The sequence below is a fragment of the Macaca fascicularis genome, chromosome 7, assembly GCF_037993035.2.
Source record: "Macaca fascicularis isolate 582-1 chromosome 7, T2T-MFA8v1.1".
NCBI classification, from domain to species: Eukaryota; Metazoa; Chordata; class Mammalia; order Primates; family Cercopithecidae; genus Macaca; species Macaca fascicularis.
In genome coordinates this window covers 139,282,730-139,298,026 of record NC_088381.1, presented here as the reverse complement: position 1 = coordinate 139,298,026, position 15,297 = coordinate 139,282,730, and the positions used below count along the sequence as shown (strand labels likewise).

The 15,297-nt window shown below is 38.2% G+C and overlaps 1 protein-coding gene and 1 non-coding gene across 41 annotated transcripts in view; both read right to left on the bottom strand.

Moving 5' to 3' along the window:
• The window catches only part of SIPA1L1 (signal induced proliferation associated 1 like 1), a 409,504-nt gene that overhangs the window by 324,033 nt on the left and 70,174 nt on the right, over nucleotides 1–15,297 (bottom strand). The gene's annotated exons all lie outside the window — the stretch shown is intronic.
• Nucleotides 12,371–12,441, bottom strand: LOC123574977 (small nucleolar RNA SNORD56). The gene has a single exon (XR_006700150.1). It is a non-coding gene; the product is annotated as a small nucleolar RNA SNORD56 (small nucleolar RNA).

Genomic DNA, 15,297 nt, shown 5'->3' with positions numbered 1-15,297 from the left:
GTATACAAAGTGCAATGTAACTACCACCCTGAGTTTTCAAAAGTTCTTTTCCCTGATCATTCTGAGAAATATGAAAATTAGTGTAACTGCTAAAGAGAAGTTTGACCTCCAGTCTATTTAAGGAAAACAAGCCCTATGATGGATCTAAGTCGCCTCAAAGGAAGACAGGTATGGAGGGAGGGGGAAGGAATTCGATGTATTTAACCTATGGTTTTCTGTACCGAGGGAAAAGGGGAGATTCTGCCAAAGAGACAATTTGCATGTAATGTTCTCACAGAAAGAACATTATTCTGACAATGAATCTTCTCCTTATAGCCACCCTTAGCCCCACCCTGACTCACACAATTTTCTGGACTAGAACCATCTTCATCCAAGGCTGAGTATTCTTAATCTGAAAATATGAAATCAGAAATACTCCAAAATCTGAAACTTTTTAATGCCAACGTGACTTTCAGTGCTCAGAGGAAATGCTCATTGGAACACTTCAGATTTCAGGTTTTCAGATTAGGGATGCTGAACTGGTAAGTATACTACAAATATTCCAAAATCCGAAAAAATTAAAAATCCTAAACACTTCTGGTCTCAAGCATTTTGGATAAGGGAAATTCAACCCATATGTTTAATCCTAAATGTTTAGGGGCTAACCATTCACAAATATGTATGTGAGCTGACTAGATTATGAATTAGCTAGAGCATCACATTCACCACTCTACCAAATGCCCTCACCCTGCTTATACTTTCTGAAAATGTGAAATTCTAAGACAGGTAATCAACAGCCCAGCACTTTGAAAAGTAAACTAAAAGCCTACTGAAATATGCTTAGTACTAAGGTAGACACAGTGTGATGAAATAAGAAAGAAAGAAAGTGCTTTAATGGCTCACCAGCAGATTGAGAAGAAAAGAATAGCATACACAAAGTAAGTTAAAATTAAATACAGTATTGTCATTGAACACAATGAGGTGCCATATTTTTGTAAACTACACTTTCCATTCAAAGAAGCAGTTTGGCACAAAGGCAAAATAGATGAAGGGAATAAATAATGGGCCAAGAATGTATTAATGTGATGATTATAAATATTAAAATACAGCATACCAAAAGACAAATCAGGATGTATAATAACAGGAAGGCCACCATGGTCGGGTAGTTTCAAGACAAGGAAGCCCAACAAGCAAGTCCCTTAAACCTTATAAATGACTTTGATAAGCTAACAATTCTGTTATTAAGTCAACTGTGAGAGGTTTTGCTTTGTTTTACTTTACAACTTCAGACCAACCTACAAAAATGTCACAAGAACACTACAGATAACTTTTTTTCCTGAACTGTTCGAGACTAAGTAGCCAACGTGATGGCCTGTCACTCCCAGAGTTTATAGTGAGTAATTTCTATAAACAAGGGCATTCTCCTACAAAACTACAATAATGGCGACCATCAAAAACCAGAAATTAATACTGCTGTTATGCTGTCATCTACTTTACAGCCTAGATTTGACTTTCTCCAATTAGCCTAATCCTTTTATTAAGAGGTCCTTTCTCCAGAAGGACCCAATTCTTTACTAAAGGTGAAACCTAGTTTTCAACTTTCCCTTCCCTATAAGAGCAGTAAATCTGGCTCCCACTAACGTCAATGTTTATTTATTGGATTTATCCCTCACACCACATGTCATATAATGCCTTCCCTACCTGTGATCCTGTATCAGAAACAGCCAGTCTCTCTAACCAAAGGACCCATAACGAGGTGGCCTGGCAAAACAAAAAGTTTGACACAAAAACCACTCTACTCTAGCCACACCACAGAAAAAAATATTCAACCTCACACCCCTATCCTATCATCAACGGCCAAGTGGAGAACCAAGAGTTCTACATTCACCTGCTTCTGATGAGGCACCCTTATTTACAGACTACATGTAAGAAGATAACACTTTTACAGAGTCCAAATGGGCCAAACTAAGAATATATTACTTATAGATACACTCACTTTAAAAAGCAAGAGAATGTTGAACCTGCAGTCCAGGACAGTGTTATTTCCAGAGGGAAAGAGGAGGAGGGGATCACGGGAACACACAGTAGCTTCAAAGTAAAACCTGCAAGTGCTAAGCACGAGTTCCTCGACATACAAGATTTAAGCCTCGGCCAAACCATGAGGACGTCTTTAGGAGGGTCCCAATTTTACATCAGAGATTTGAGGCCTAAAAAGGTTAAGCCCATTGCCTGTGGTCACACAACTAACAAGCAAGTGAGTGCTCAGATGCAAGCCCACAGCTGTCTGACTCCAGCCTCTTCCTGCTCGCTCCCTTCCTCAACACAGAGAAAAGACAGGCAGGAGAAATGCAGCTGTGATTCTGAACCAACTGGTGGCTTCTAAGGGAGAGATTCCTACTGTACTTCTAAACCATTTCTCAGAGGGTTTTAGAGTAAGGGAAGTGCAGTTCCAAAACCGGGGGGGGGGAACATCTTCCTGAAAGCAAGGAAAGGGGAAAGGGGGTGGAGGCACAAACCTGGGCCCTGCTTGGCACTGCAAGAGCAATATGAACAATCCTCGAGCGAGAGTCTCCATCACATTCCATAGGCTACCAAGTCGGTCCCAATTCAGTTACTAAGTAAAGGCCCTGGGAAAATCTTTTTACTAGTTGTTTTTGTTTTCTTTTATTCTGAAATTGGGGGACAGGAGAGAGAAGACCAGCAAACCATTCGTAAAACTCTAAACATAGCCTAAATATGGTAAAACTATAAACTGCTTAGCCCTCAGCATAAAACATGAAATTAGTGACAAAATTTTGAGTCTTTCTGAAGAATTCATATAAAGGAATACGAAGGCAGAACAATGCTTCTCTGTAGCAAAGACCAGACACTTGGGAAGCTTAAATACCACTCTACTATCTGAGGATGTTTTAAAACTGTTTTCTAAAAACTAAAAAGATGGAACTACATAAAAAGATAACAGAAGCAAAAAAAATGTTATTGTCTTCTCAAAACATCAGAAATAACTGCATTCTAACTGCATTTCTGGTAGAGGTATCTCCAGAACCCATCAAAGTCATTCATAACAACTCACACCACCTGGAAAAATCTCATGATCAGCACTGATGATTTTGTGACCTTAATTCATCCTTTCTAAGACTATATTTTAAAGGGAATCAAGCCTTTCCATTGTTGATTTTCCATCGTTGGTGGAATATAACTGAATCCAAGATAATTTTAAGCCTAACCTCGCCTACAAAAAACAAAACAAAAAATCCTGCTAAGCTCCATCTCCCCCTGCTGTCAACCTTTTCTTTCTAAAAAAGAAAAAGTCTAGAAACAAGGCCATACACCAAAGAAAATGCTACAGAATAAAAGAAATAAAAGGACATACAAAATGGCATAAAAATAATTCACCAGCCTGGACAACATGGCAAAACCTTGTCTCCACAAAAAACAAATTAGGCAGCCGTGGTGGCACATGTCTGTAGTCCCAGCTAATTGGGAGGCTGAGGTGGGAGGATCATTGGGGCCCAGGAGTTCCAGGCTTCAGTGAGCTATGATCACGCCACTGCACTCCAAACTGGGCAACAAAGTGAGACCCTGTAAAGAAAGAAAGAAAGAAAGAAAGAAAAGAAAAGAAAAGAAAAGAAAAGAAAAGAAAAGAAAAGAAAAGAAAAGAAAAGAAAAGAAAAGAAAAGAAAAGAAAAGAAAAAAGAAAAGAGGGGAGGGGAGGGGAGAGGAGAGGAGAGCAGAGAGAAAGAGAGAAAGAGAGAGAGAAAGAAAGAAAGAGAGAGAGAAAGAAAGACAGAATGAAAGAAAGAAAGAGAAAGAAGAGAAAAGAAAAGAAAAAAAAGAGAAGAGACAGGAAGGAAGAGAAAAAAGGAGTGAGGGAAGGAGGAAGGAAGAGAGGGAGGGAGGGAGGGAGGGAGGGAAGAAGGAAGGAAGGAAGGAAGGAAGGAAGGAAGGAAGGAAGGAAGGAAGGAAGGAAGGAAAGAAGGAAGGAATTAATTCAAAACTCATGTAAACTTTATGTTGCAGCCTAAAACTGTTTACAGTATATCAAAGTCAAGGCATGTAAAGTCATCCTCTAAATACAATAAGCAGGTGGTGAGAAGCACAATCAAAAATAAATCTCACTAGATAAAAAAGGAAAGCATTTAATAGACAACCGGACAAGGTGAAGAGTCTTTTTAATTAAAAGCTTTTTAGTTACTTTCTTCCACCTCCCGGATTTGAGTGATTCTCCTGCCTCAGCCTCCCGCATAGCTGGGATTACAGGCACACTCCACCACCCAGCCAATTTTTTTATTTTTAGTAAAGGCGGGATTTCTCCATTTTGGCCAGGCTGGTCTTGAACTCCTGACCTCAGGTGATCTGCCTGCCGTGGCCTCTCAAAGTGCTGCGATTACAGGCGTGAGTCACCGCGCCCAGCTACTTTAGTTACTTTCTTTATGAAAAGTGATCAGGTGCTAATGAATTCAGCATCTGGCATTAGAAAGACAAGAAGTCATCCTATAGAATATCTCAATGAAGAATGCTGAATAAATTCATCCACAGGCACTTGTTTCGTTCATCCTACTGCATTAAGCTCAAGTTGTCCCAACACAACTAACAATTATCCTTGAAAATTTAAGGAGAATAGCTCAGCTTTAAAACAAACTTAAAATCTAGAAAAGAAAAGAAAAAATATATTACTTCAACTTCAAAAAAGGGAAGATCCTGAAACATATTGAAGAATTTCTTTGTAAACTCCTAGATAATGAATTTTGGGTAAAAATCAATATGGCTTATTAAAAATAAATCCCCCCCAAGGTAATCTAATTTACCGTTATTGAGGCAACCCTCTTATCAAGGGACCACAAGAATTGTATTTCTTAACTTAAATATTGATTTGACAATGTATGAAGACACAAGAAAGGTGTTCTTCCCAGAAAAGCATATCCCAATGGTTCTTCGACCTCAAGTCATAAAAATTTTTCTTATTCTTCCTTTCCCTGCAATTCTAAACAAAATTTCTGCATAGACAGAGACAAGCAAATGAAATGACTGAAAAAAGGCCAAAGAAGTGATGACAAGATGTCAGTGGCACCCATATAATCATTATATCCCTTGCAATATATGTATACAGCATTTTAGAAATTTTTACAGGTTAGTTATCTTCATTTTTGAGGCTTCTCCATCTCAGCAGAAGTTCATCATCTTCCCAGCTGCTCAAGCCAAAAACATACAATTCATTTACATTCTTCTTTCACACCCCACATCCATTCTGTCAAGACCTATAAATTCTACCTCCCAAAGACCATCTCGACTCCTTTACTTCTCTCCATCTCCACTGTCCTTCACAATGGCTGAAGTCACTATTAGCTCTCGACTAGACAGCTACCCCCGATTCCTTATTAATCTTCTTTCTACCCATGATTATTTTCCACAGAGTAGTCAGACTGACTTGTTAAAAGGTTAGTAAACTATATCTTATTATTCCCCTGCTTAAAAGCCTCTAACGTCTTCCCATGGCCTCAGTTGTCAAGAAATGTGAAGAATGTAAAAATTCTGCCCTACATGTGAGCTAACAAGTTAGCCTGCCACACAGCTACATGGATGCCTGCAGAAGACATGAGACTCCAGGGTCAGAGACAAAGGACATTATTACAGCAGTAGCAGTGGCCAAACTATCAGTATTTTTTCGTGCTAGTCCCTTAAGCCTCAATTCCCACCAGGTGACACAAAGAGAACAAGATGACATCAGCACAACAGCAGGTTGTGTCACAGAAGAGTAACTCCAAGCTTAGTGAATTGACATCTTTTGTAATGGGCAGTAACCTTGCCAGGCCTTTACCCCAAAAGGGACATTCTCTTTCTCTTCCAAGGCCATTCACGATACAAATCATCCTTGAAAAGATCATCCAGAAGGCAGACAATCAATGTAGAAACACAAGAGACAAGTGGAGAACTGTCCCCCAACATTAGAGTAAGCGCCAAGTTTCTTGCTATGGTCTGTAAGGATCTACATGATTAGTTCTTTCTCTTCAATTTCATCTGGAACCTCTGTCTCCCCAGCATACTCACTCTAGCTCCACTGGCCATCTTTGATGCCTTCCAATGAGCTAAGTTCTTTCATGCCTCATGTACTTTGCCTGCACTGGTCCTTTTGTCAAAAATGCTCTTTGCCTAGCTTAGGTGTCAGTTCCTCAGAAGGACCTTTCCTGGTCAGTCTATCTACTTAAGCAGTTACCCTCACTTATTACCTTTTTACCACTTTGCTCACTCATTCATTTGTGCAATAAGCATTTACTGAGCACCTGCTATGTACCAATCATTGTTACCACAGGCACAATAATTATTTTTGGTACTTGTTTATTTACTGAGTCTTCCTCAAGGTAAAAACCTTGTCTTTTTATTCATCCTTAAATGCCTAGAGCTTAAAATTATGCATTCATTAAAAACTTTGTTGAATAAATGAACAATTATTACAATACCAAGAATCAAAACATTTGCAGATTGGTATGGGAAAGCAACCTGACACTGCACAAGTATGGAATTGGAGCCAGATGTCCTAAATTCAAACCCCAGAATCATCATTTAATGGCACCCAAGGAATCCTACTAAGTTCTTTGTAAAATGAAGTCCTTTCCTACCTAACTCACAAAATTATTGTTAGGATCAAATAACAGAATTTAAATGGAAGCCCTTGCAATGCTAAAAGTAATTCAAGACCTGTAACAAGTTAATAGTTAATATACGCCTACTGTGAGGCTGGTCCTACTACGGAAACTTACAATAAAAATTTATAACTTAAGCGAAATTAGAAAACACTTTGTTCTTTAATAAATTTGAAGGGGGAAAATGGTTCTTCCCCCATTACCCTAGGCTCTGTAACCCAGGGTGGAGTGCAGTGCAGTGGTGCAATCTCTTATCACTGCAACCTCCACCTCCCGGGTTCAAGCAATTCTCCTCAGCCTCCTGAGTAGCTGGGACTACAGGCGCCTGCCATCAAGTCCAACTAATTTTTGTATTATTAGTAGAGACGGGGTTTCACCATGTTGGCCAGGTTGATCTCGAGCTCCTGACCTCAGATGATCTGCCCACCTCGGCCTCCCAAAGTGCTGGGATTACAGGTAGGAGCCATAAAAGGTGAGTTGCCTTTACCTGATCTTGATCCTAAAATACTAAAAGAATGCTTTTTGGTTACCAAAGTTATTTTTAAGCAAGCCAATCCAATGCAAATTTAGAAAAAGTTGACTATAGTTATACCCCTGAGTGCCAACCTTCAAAACAGAATTTCTAGCTTTCTGGCAAAAGTTATGAATCTATAAATTTTAAGTATTAATTTACTGACTTTAACTGAAACCAAAACAGTCTCTTCACTGTGAGGTGGGTGGGTGGGTGTGGGTGTGTGGGTGTGTGGGTGGGGGTGTGTGGGTGTATGGGTGGGGGTGTGTGTGTGTGTGTGTGTGGTCAAGGGAAAGTAAGCTTCATCCTATTATAGATACAAAAGAGTAGTTTCAGAGGAAAGGCACCAGGTGGCCTACAGGAGGAAATACAGTCATCATACTGAAGAGTGAGCAGAGGACTGGGACTGGCAACTAGACTACAAACCAGACCATCAACTTGGACAAGCTGCACAGCTGGCTTGAGCTCACCCATCCACAAGCTCATTTTCTATAACTTCATGATAAAATTACTCAGAATTTAATTTTGAAGGGTACTGCTTCTGTAACACTGAAGTATAAACTGATAAAAAAAAACGACAGCCATTTTTAAAAAGCAGAACGTGAAAGAGTATGATAAAGATTCTTTTTTTTTTTTTTTGGAGACGGAGCCTCAGCCTGTCACCCAGGCTGGAGTGCAGTGGTGTGATCTCGGCTCGCTGCGACCTCTGCCTCCTGTGTTCAAGCGATTCTCCTGCCTCAGCCTCCTGAGTTGCTGGGATTACAGGTGCCTGCCACCACGCCTGGCTAATTTGTTTGTATTTTTAGTAGGGACGGGGTTTCACCATCTTAGCCAGGTTGGTCTTGAACTCCTGACCTAGTGATCCACCCACCTTGGCCTCCCAAAGTGCTGGGATTATAGGCGTGAGCCACCAGGCCCTGTCAAGATGCTTTTTATATAACATTTTTCAAACTCATTATACATATATCTAAATAACTAACAGGTACACTGTGCTAGCAAAAAGAAGGCATATGAATTGGTACTTCTAAAACTTAAAATCACAAAGAAAATATTAAATTGAGGCAGAGAAGTACATGAAAAGTCTGTTTGGCACTGCTATGAAAGACACCCAGTTTAAGAAGAATGGAGACAGATGATCTACAATGTACAAGGCCCTATCTCTACAAAATAAAATTCTAAAACCTAGCCAGGTATGGTGGTGTGCACCTACCATTAATACAATGCCATTAATACACTGCCTCTTGATTATAAGTTAATTTTCAGTGTGTTCCCAGCACTATATGAATGAATGAGACTCATTATTTCATCTAATTCCTTGCAAAGTAATTATTAGCCATTTTTTTTTTAATTTGAGAAAAGACTCCTAAGAGTTAACTAACTTGGCCAACGTCATACAGTTAACTTAATAACAGGACAAGCAGTGATTCCACCCTAAGTCACTTGATACAAAGCCTAGGTTTCTACCATTGTATTATGCAGCCTCTACCTTACAGTATTTACAATAATTGTAATTTAGGCATAATTTATAAATTATTAGTTTACCGTTGACAATCTTACATAAAAATGCATGTTATTAACAACAAACTGATAAAATGTTTATTTTATATTTTTTCAGAAAAAAACTGGAAAAATACACAAGTAAAAAAAATCTTACGATATTTATGAGTGATAAGATTACTGGTAAATTTATTTCTATTTCTCTGGGTTTTCCTTAATTATGATATATAACTTACCAAAAGTTAATTTTTTTCTTAGCATTCATTTAACATTTTATATTTTTAGTTATGCCTATCTACCTTAATTAAATATAACTTTTGCTAAAAATATTGGGATAAATGGGAACACTAACTGAGGAAAGTAATGTAAAGAAAAATGTTTTAGAGCACACACAAGCTACATTTCAGGACAGGTATGTTTCTTTCTGTTTTCTGGAACCTATCAAAACTAAACTATGATTGTAAAACATGATAAAGTTTAATATAACTGCAGAGTTGAAGAGACGAACAACAAAGAAAAATACGCCATACAATTATATCAGACAGCCTTTAAGTAACACTAAAAAAAAAAATAAAATAAAAAAAGCCTTTTTATTTTATATTTATGCAAAAAAGAATAAAGATAGTAAAAGAGGGGCATTTAGAATCCCATAACTTGGAGGCAATGTTCAAGGAAAATTACTAAAACCAGCCAAGTCAGTGTAACTTGAGAAGAACACCCTTGGAAACTACAGCACGAAATCTTCTTGAAAAAATATAAGTTTTAGTGACTCTTCAGGCATTTGAGCAGATTAACAGTAACTGAACAAACTACTTAGTGGCTCTGAAATGTTGTTTAAGCTAAACAACAACTCAGACCATGAATACTCACAAGCAATCAAATTTACTTTTTAAAATACATACTCTTCTCATTTTGCTCAGTGACCCCATATCATGTTCACTAAACCTCTTTGGAAGCACTGCTCCTTCGTTGTGGAGGCTGCAGCAAGTGCAACCTGAAAATGGGAGGTACATAAATTTCATTTCCCTAAAGGAAACTACCACTCTACTACTCACTGAGTAATCTGACAAGAATTTAGCATCTGTCTTAGAAGTCATCAAGTGATATGCACTCCAATAGAAGCACAGGATCAGGAGAGCAGAAAAGGGGACCTTCAACTGTTTCCAAAATGCTTTAAGACCTGAAGCAAATATGACAAAACATTAAGACCTGATGAAGCTGGAAGGCATTATATTATTCCTTATCCTTTCCAGTTTGTTTGAAATATTTTAAAATTAAAAACAGTAATGTTTAATATGTATATATTGACATAGATATTAACATATATAACAATATATAAACATATATACATATGTATATATTAATATATACACATATTAATATGTGTATATAACATACATATAATATATACACATTAACCTGTATAATATATATACATATTTATATAGTATATAAAATATATAATATATGAAATATATAAAAATATATAATATATAAAATATATATATTAGTATGTGTACATATTATACAGGTTAATACAACACTCATTCCTCCTAGTATATTTGAATCAATTAAAACACACATACGATCTCAACATCCCTCCAGCCTTATCTGTGCCACTTGACCACCCAAGGCAGCCACTGCTGACGTGAATACCAAACATTTCCTAGGATTCAAGTTGCTCTTTTGCAAAGCATGAATTCATAAAAAGTGCCATATGATAGGATTAAAAAAAATAATTCTTTTGATTTACTTTGGTAATGATGCCAAAATAGTCTTAAGTCCCCTGAGATGGTTTATGTGGATGCCTTCAATCCACTTTTAAAATGAAAATACGTAGGTTTACTTCTTGAAATGGCACAATTCCAGAACAGATAGTTCTAATCCCCCAGAGAAAAGCACAGGTTCTCAAGGCACCTTACAAAGTATGCCACCTACTTTTCACACCAGAAAAGTCACTTTTGGTATTAAGATGACAAGAAGATATATTAATGGCAAGCTCAGACCTTTAAAAAGTGAGTTCCTGGGCTGGGTGTGGTAGTGCAGCTGATGCCTGTAATGCCAGCACTTTGGGAGGTAAAGGCATGTAGGCAGATTGAGCTCAGGAGTTTGAGACCAGCCTGGGCAACATGGTGAAATCCCAACTCTAAAAAAAAAAACAAAAAATACACTTTGTGAGGCCAAGGCGAGTGGATCACTTTGGGTCAGGAGTCAGAGATTAGGCTGGCCAACATGGCGAAACCCCGTCTCTACTAAAAATACAAAAATCAGCCAGGTGTCATGGTGCACACCTGTAACCCCAGCTACTCGGGAGACTGAGGCAGCACATTCGCTTGAACCCAGGAGGCGGAGGTTGCAGTGAGTCGAGACTGCACCACCGCACTCCAGCCTGGGTGACAGAGCAAGCGTCTCAAAAAACTAATAAATAAGAAGAAGAAGAAGAAAAGGTGTGATGGTTTACACCTGCACCTGTAATCCTAGCACTTTGGGAGCAGAGAAGGGAGGATGGTTTGAGGCCAGGGATTCAAGAACAGCCTAGGCAACACAGCAAGGCCCTATCTCTACAAAATAAAATTCTAAAACCTAGCTAGGTATGGTGGTGTGCACCTGTGGTCCAAGCTACTCAGAAAGGTAAGATGTGAGGATTGCTTAAGCCCAGGGGTTCGGGGTTACAGTGAGCTACGATGGTACCACTGCGCTCCAGCCTAGGCAACAGAGAAAGACCCTGTTTGAAAACAACACAACAAAAGTGCATTCTTAACTGTCTTCTCACTGAAAGAACCACAGCCTACATTTGTATGGTGCTTTTGACTACATGGGCAAAAGTCACTACATGGAAACTACTCTCATTTATAGGAAACAGATGAGGTGAATAATACAAACATCATCAACTGCCTCCCTCTTCCCTTCATTAGATTTTAAGAAACATTTGGTTAGTGACAAAACAAAAACTTGAAAAGCAGAAGTTCACAGCTGAAACAGGACCTGAATATGCATCAAGGAACATGTTATGAGCATCATAGTGGTCAGTCCTAAATGACATGATTTCAGCTGTATGTTTCCTTATTCTCAAAAATCAGTGCTAAACTTACTTGCCACTCCTCAATGAAAGTTGACATCTATCTCCACCCTCACCAGCCAAACAGGTTAGATTTTAATTAAGGTGCAATTATTACTTTATTTAAGAATATGTACTTACTTTAATTCAAACACTTATGAAACATCTATTGGGTATAAGGTTCTGAGCAAAAAGCTGTGGAGCTCCAAAGATCACAATGATCTTGAACTTCCTTTTGAAAAGTTCACAACCTAATTCACAGGGAAGGATATGTAAAAGCAGCAAGGACACAAAGTGTAAGTAGGTACCACTTCAAGGACAGCAAAAGAACACAAAGTCCTACTTTGTCCTTACTATCCATGTGGTATCTGTCATCTAGCTTTGGCCTCACCCTTCAGAAAGCCAGGGAACTCAAGTGCCTACTTCAACATCATTTCTGGCACCCATGAACTTGTGTGCTATCAATCATTATGAGATTACAAAGATGATCATCAAATCTCAGCATCCCAAGAGTGTCAGTCACAAAAGGTGTGTCATTCAGAGTCACTGCTCATGTGTAAATATCCACTTTTAAATACAGGGAATACATTAATCTGAATGAAACTTGGAGGACTTGTAATTCTATCAGGTAGTTTAAGTGAGTACTCAATTTATTAATGCAAAAGAAAATGCTACAATTCGTTTTCACTCAGACCCAAAGTATCAACATTTACTAGGTGAGCTGCTGTTGACAAAAAATATTGCCATGATTGTAGTGAAAACATAATTTTACATATAAAAATAGTTCAAAACTTCCAAATAACACCTGGAACATAATAATCTTTGAAAATTAGTCTAAAGAAATGCAATTACATTTTGGTTATTTAATTCCAGTTAGGCCATCAACCTTTCAAGAAAAAAAGAAACTCTGTGGTAATTTGTCACATCTTATAAAAGTCAATTAAAAGTAGAACACAAACTCTGCCACCTAAGATGCTAAAAATGCCTCACTGTGTACTTATATAAGATGTACAAACAAGATAAAATAGTGGCTTTTATAATTAAAAGGCTGCCTGAACAAAAGAAATTCTGAATACCATACTTGGCAACTAATACTAACAAAGCACTACTCCACTAACAACCAAACTGCAAAGAAAATAGTTCATTTGCTGGAAGCAACTAGAAGGGCAAGGAGAGAGACTGAGGCATTGGCACTGGAAGGCTGGAACCATTCCACGAAGTTTTTAAATGACCTGCTCAGGAGCCTGCAGGCAGTGAGCAGCTACCAAAAGGTTGATTAGAAATTCTCACAATCAAAACCATATGTGCCTGTATGCACGCACAAACACACACACACACACACACACAAACACATTATTCCCTGCCCACCCTAAAGAAATACTAGTAATAAGACACTATTTTATATATATATATACACACACACACACACACACATATATACATACACACACACACACACACTAGTAATAAGATTGCTGCAATTTTTGAGGTGAGACATGACTGGGATCTGAACTAGGGTAGTGGAAATAAAGAAATGAATGTAAGAGAGACTGAAGAGATAAAACTGACAACACACGGAAAACAATTACATGTCATGATGGAGGAAAAATGGGACCAAAGTCAACTAAAATCCTTAGCTTAAAGGACTGGAGAAGATGGCTGTACTGTTGTCCAAAGAAAGAAACTGCACCACCATAAAATAAATACACTATTCTCAAAAACAGTATTTCTATCAAGATTACATTTGACCTTTGAAGTCATTAACAGTTATCTAGAAGAGTCAGAATCATCCATTAGCCACACAGAGCCCAGTCCTAGAAAGAGACTCAGCTCCAAATGGGCGTTTTGAAATTTGTCCATTTAGTTTACCTTAAAAACCGTCAGTAAATAATTTAAATTTATCAAAAAATATAAGATATTCTACAGAAAAAACATTCCACAAATGGAACTAACTCAAGATTCTCCATAATGAATAGCATTTGCTCAATGAATTTTATAACAGAATCTAATTTTAATGCTCTTGTTAAAAGAGTTTTAGCATTAACTTGTTACATGGCATTTTAAAATATAGTAAACCTTTTTAAATGACACATGTAGCATAATATAACATATGGTAAACTACTAACAATGCTACTCAAAACAACACAAAATTATAGATATACAATGTAATTAGGGTTAATGCCTAAGAGCCAAGAAAAAATTTTAGCAAAAAATTATACCAGTTTTACCATACCACCTTCTTAATATTCAACCTCAGACAATTGACCACTTGGACCAAATTGCTTTGCAAGACATGCTTGTTTCTAAAGATTAACAGACTGATCTTAAACTGAGAAAAAACACACAAACCCAAGTCAACAAGTCAAAGTACAAGGGTAAATGAACAAACAGGGGACAACAGTTTGCCAGCAGCATAAAAATCAGGTAAAAATAAGTGGGGCAAAAGAAACAAACACATTTTGAGGGTCTGCTAAAAGTCTGGCACTGGGCTGAGAAACCCAAGTGAACTGATTTCAGAACCCAGACACTCCCCTCTACCCCAAACTCACTATATAATAAGTCTTTAGATAATTGGGTATAAATTTCAAGAGGGCAGAGAAGGCTTGGTAACCAGCATATTTATGGGATCTAGAACAGCACCTGGCACAGAGTAAGTCCTCAATAAATATTTACTAGATGCATGCATAAATGGATAAGTGGCTAGATGGCTGAAGAATGGATTTTTTTTTTTTTTTTTAATGATCTGGACCATGCATACAGAAGGAGATCCTGACACCTTAAGCAAGAGAGGACAAGAAATGTTCTCCAAGCTACTATGTTCCCTTCTCTAAGGAGCACAGGACATTACAGTGGAATGTAAAATGCATGAGCTCCATCATCAGACCTGCATGGGAAGCCAAGTTTCAGATGTACCCTTACTTTGTCCCTGGGCAAGTTACTACTTGGTGGCTGAAATATGTAGACTAATTCCTTAATCTTGAAGTTGTAAAAAGCCTTAACTAAAATAACATATATAGAGTTTCTAGCAAGTACCTGGCGCATAGTTTTGAAACTTAGTAAATATAAATCCCTCCATATACTGGGCCAAAGGAAACAACACTGGTGCTGACACAGTCCTGGTCTTCAAGTCCACAAGAGGAGTCTCAGTGAAAGGAATCCAAGTGTGGTCTACAGCAGGACCAGCTCTTGAGTTTTCAAGAGAGAGGGTCTTGCTCTGCCACCCAGGCTGAAGCGCAGCAGTGCCATCATAGCTCACTGCAGCCTCAAACTTCTGGACTCAAGTGATCCTCGCACCTCAGCCTCCCCAGTAGCTAGGACTACAGGCAAGCCCCACTGCGCTCGGCTAATTGTTTTTTATTTTTTGTAGAGACAGGGTCTTGCTATGTTGCCCTGGCTGGTCTGACACTTCTGGCCTCAAATGATCCTCCTGCCTCAGCCTCCCAAAATGCTAGGATTATAGACATGGCCACCACACCCAGCCTTTCAGTCATTTTTAGCCACCAATCCCAAAGCCTCACTCATCATATTATGTAAGCAGCATAAACAGTCATGGTATGAGCCTATGTAGAACTCAAAAAGGAAAGTGGACTCTGCCAGTCCAATGAAACACA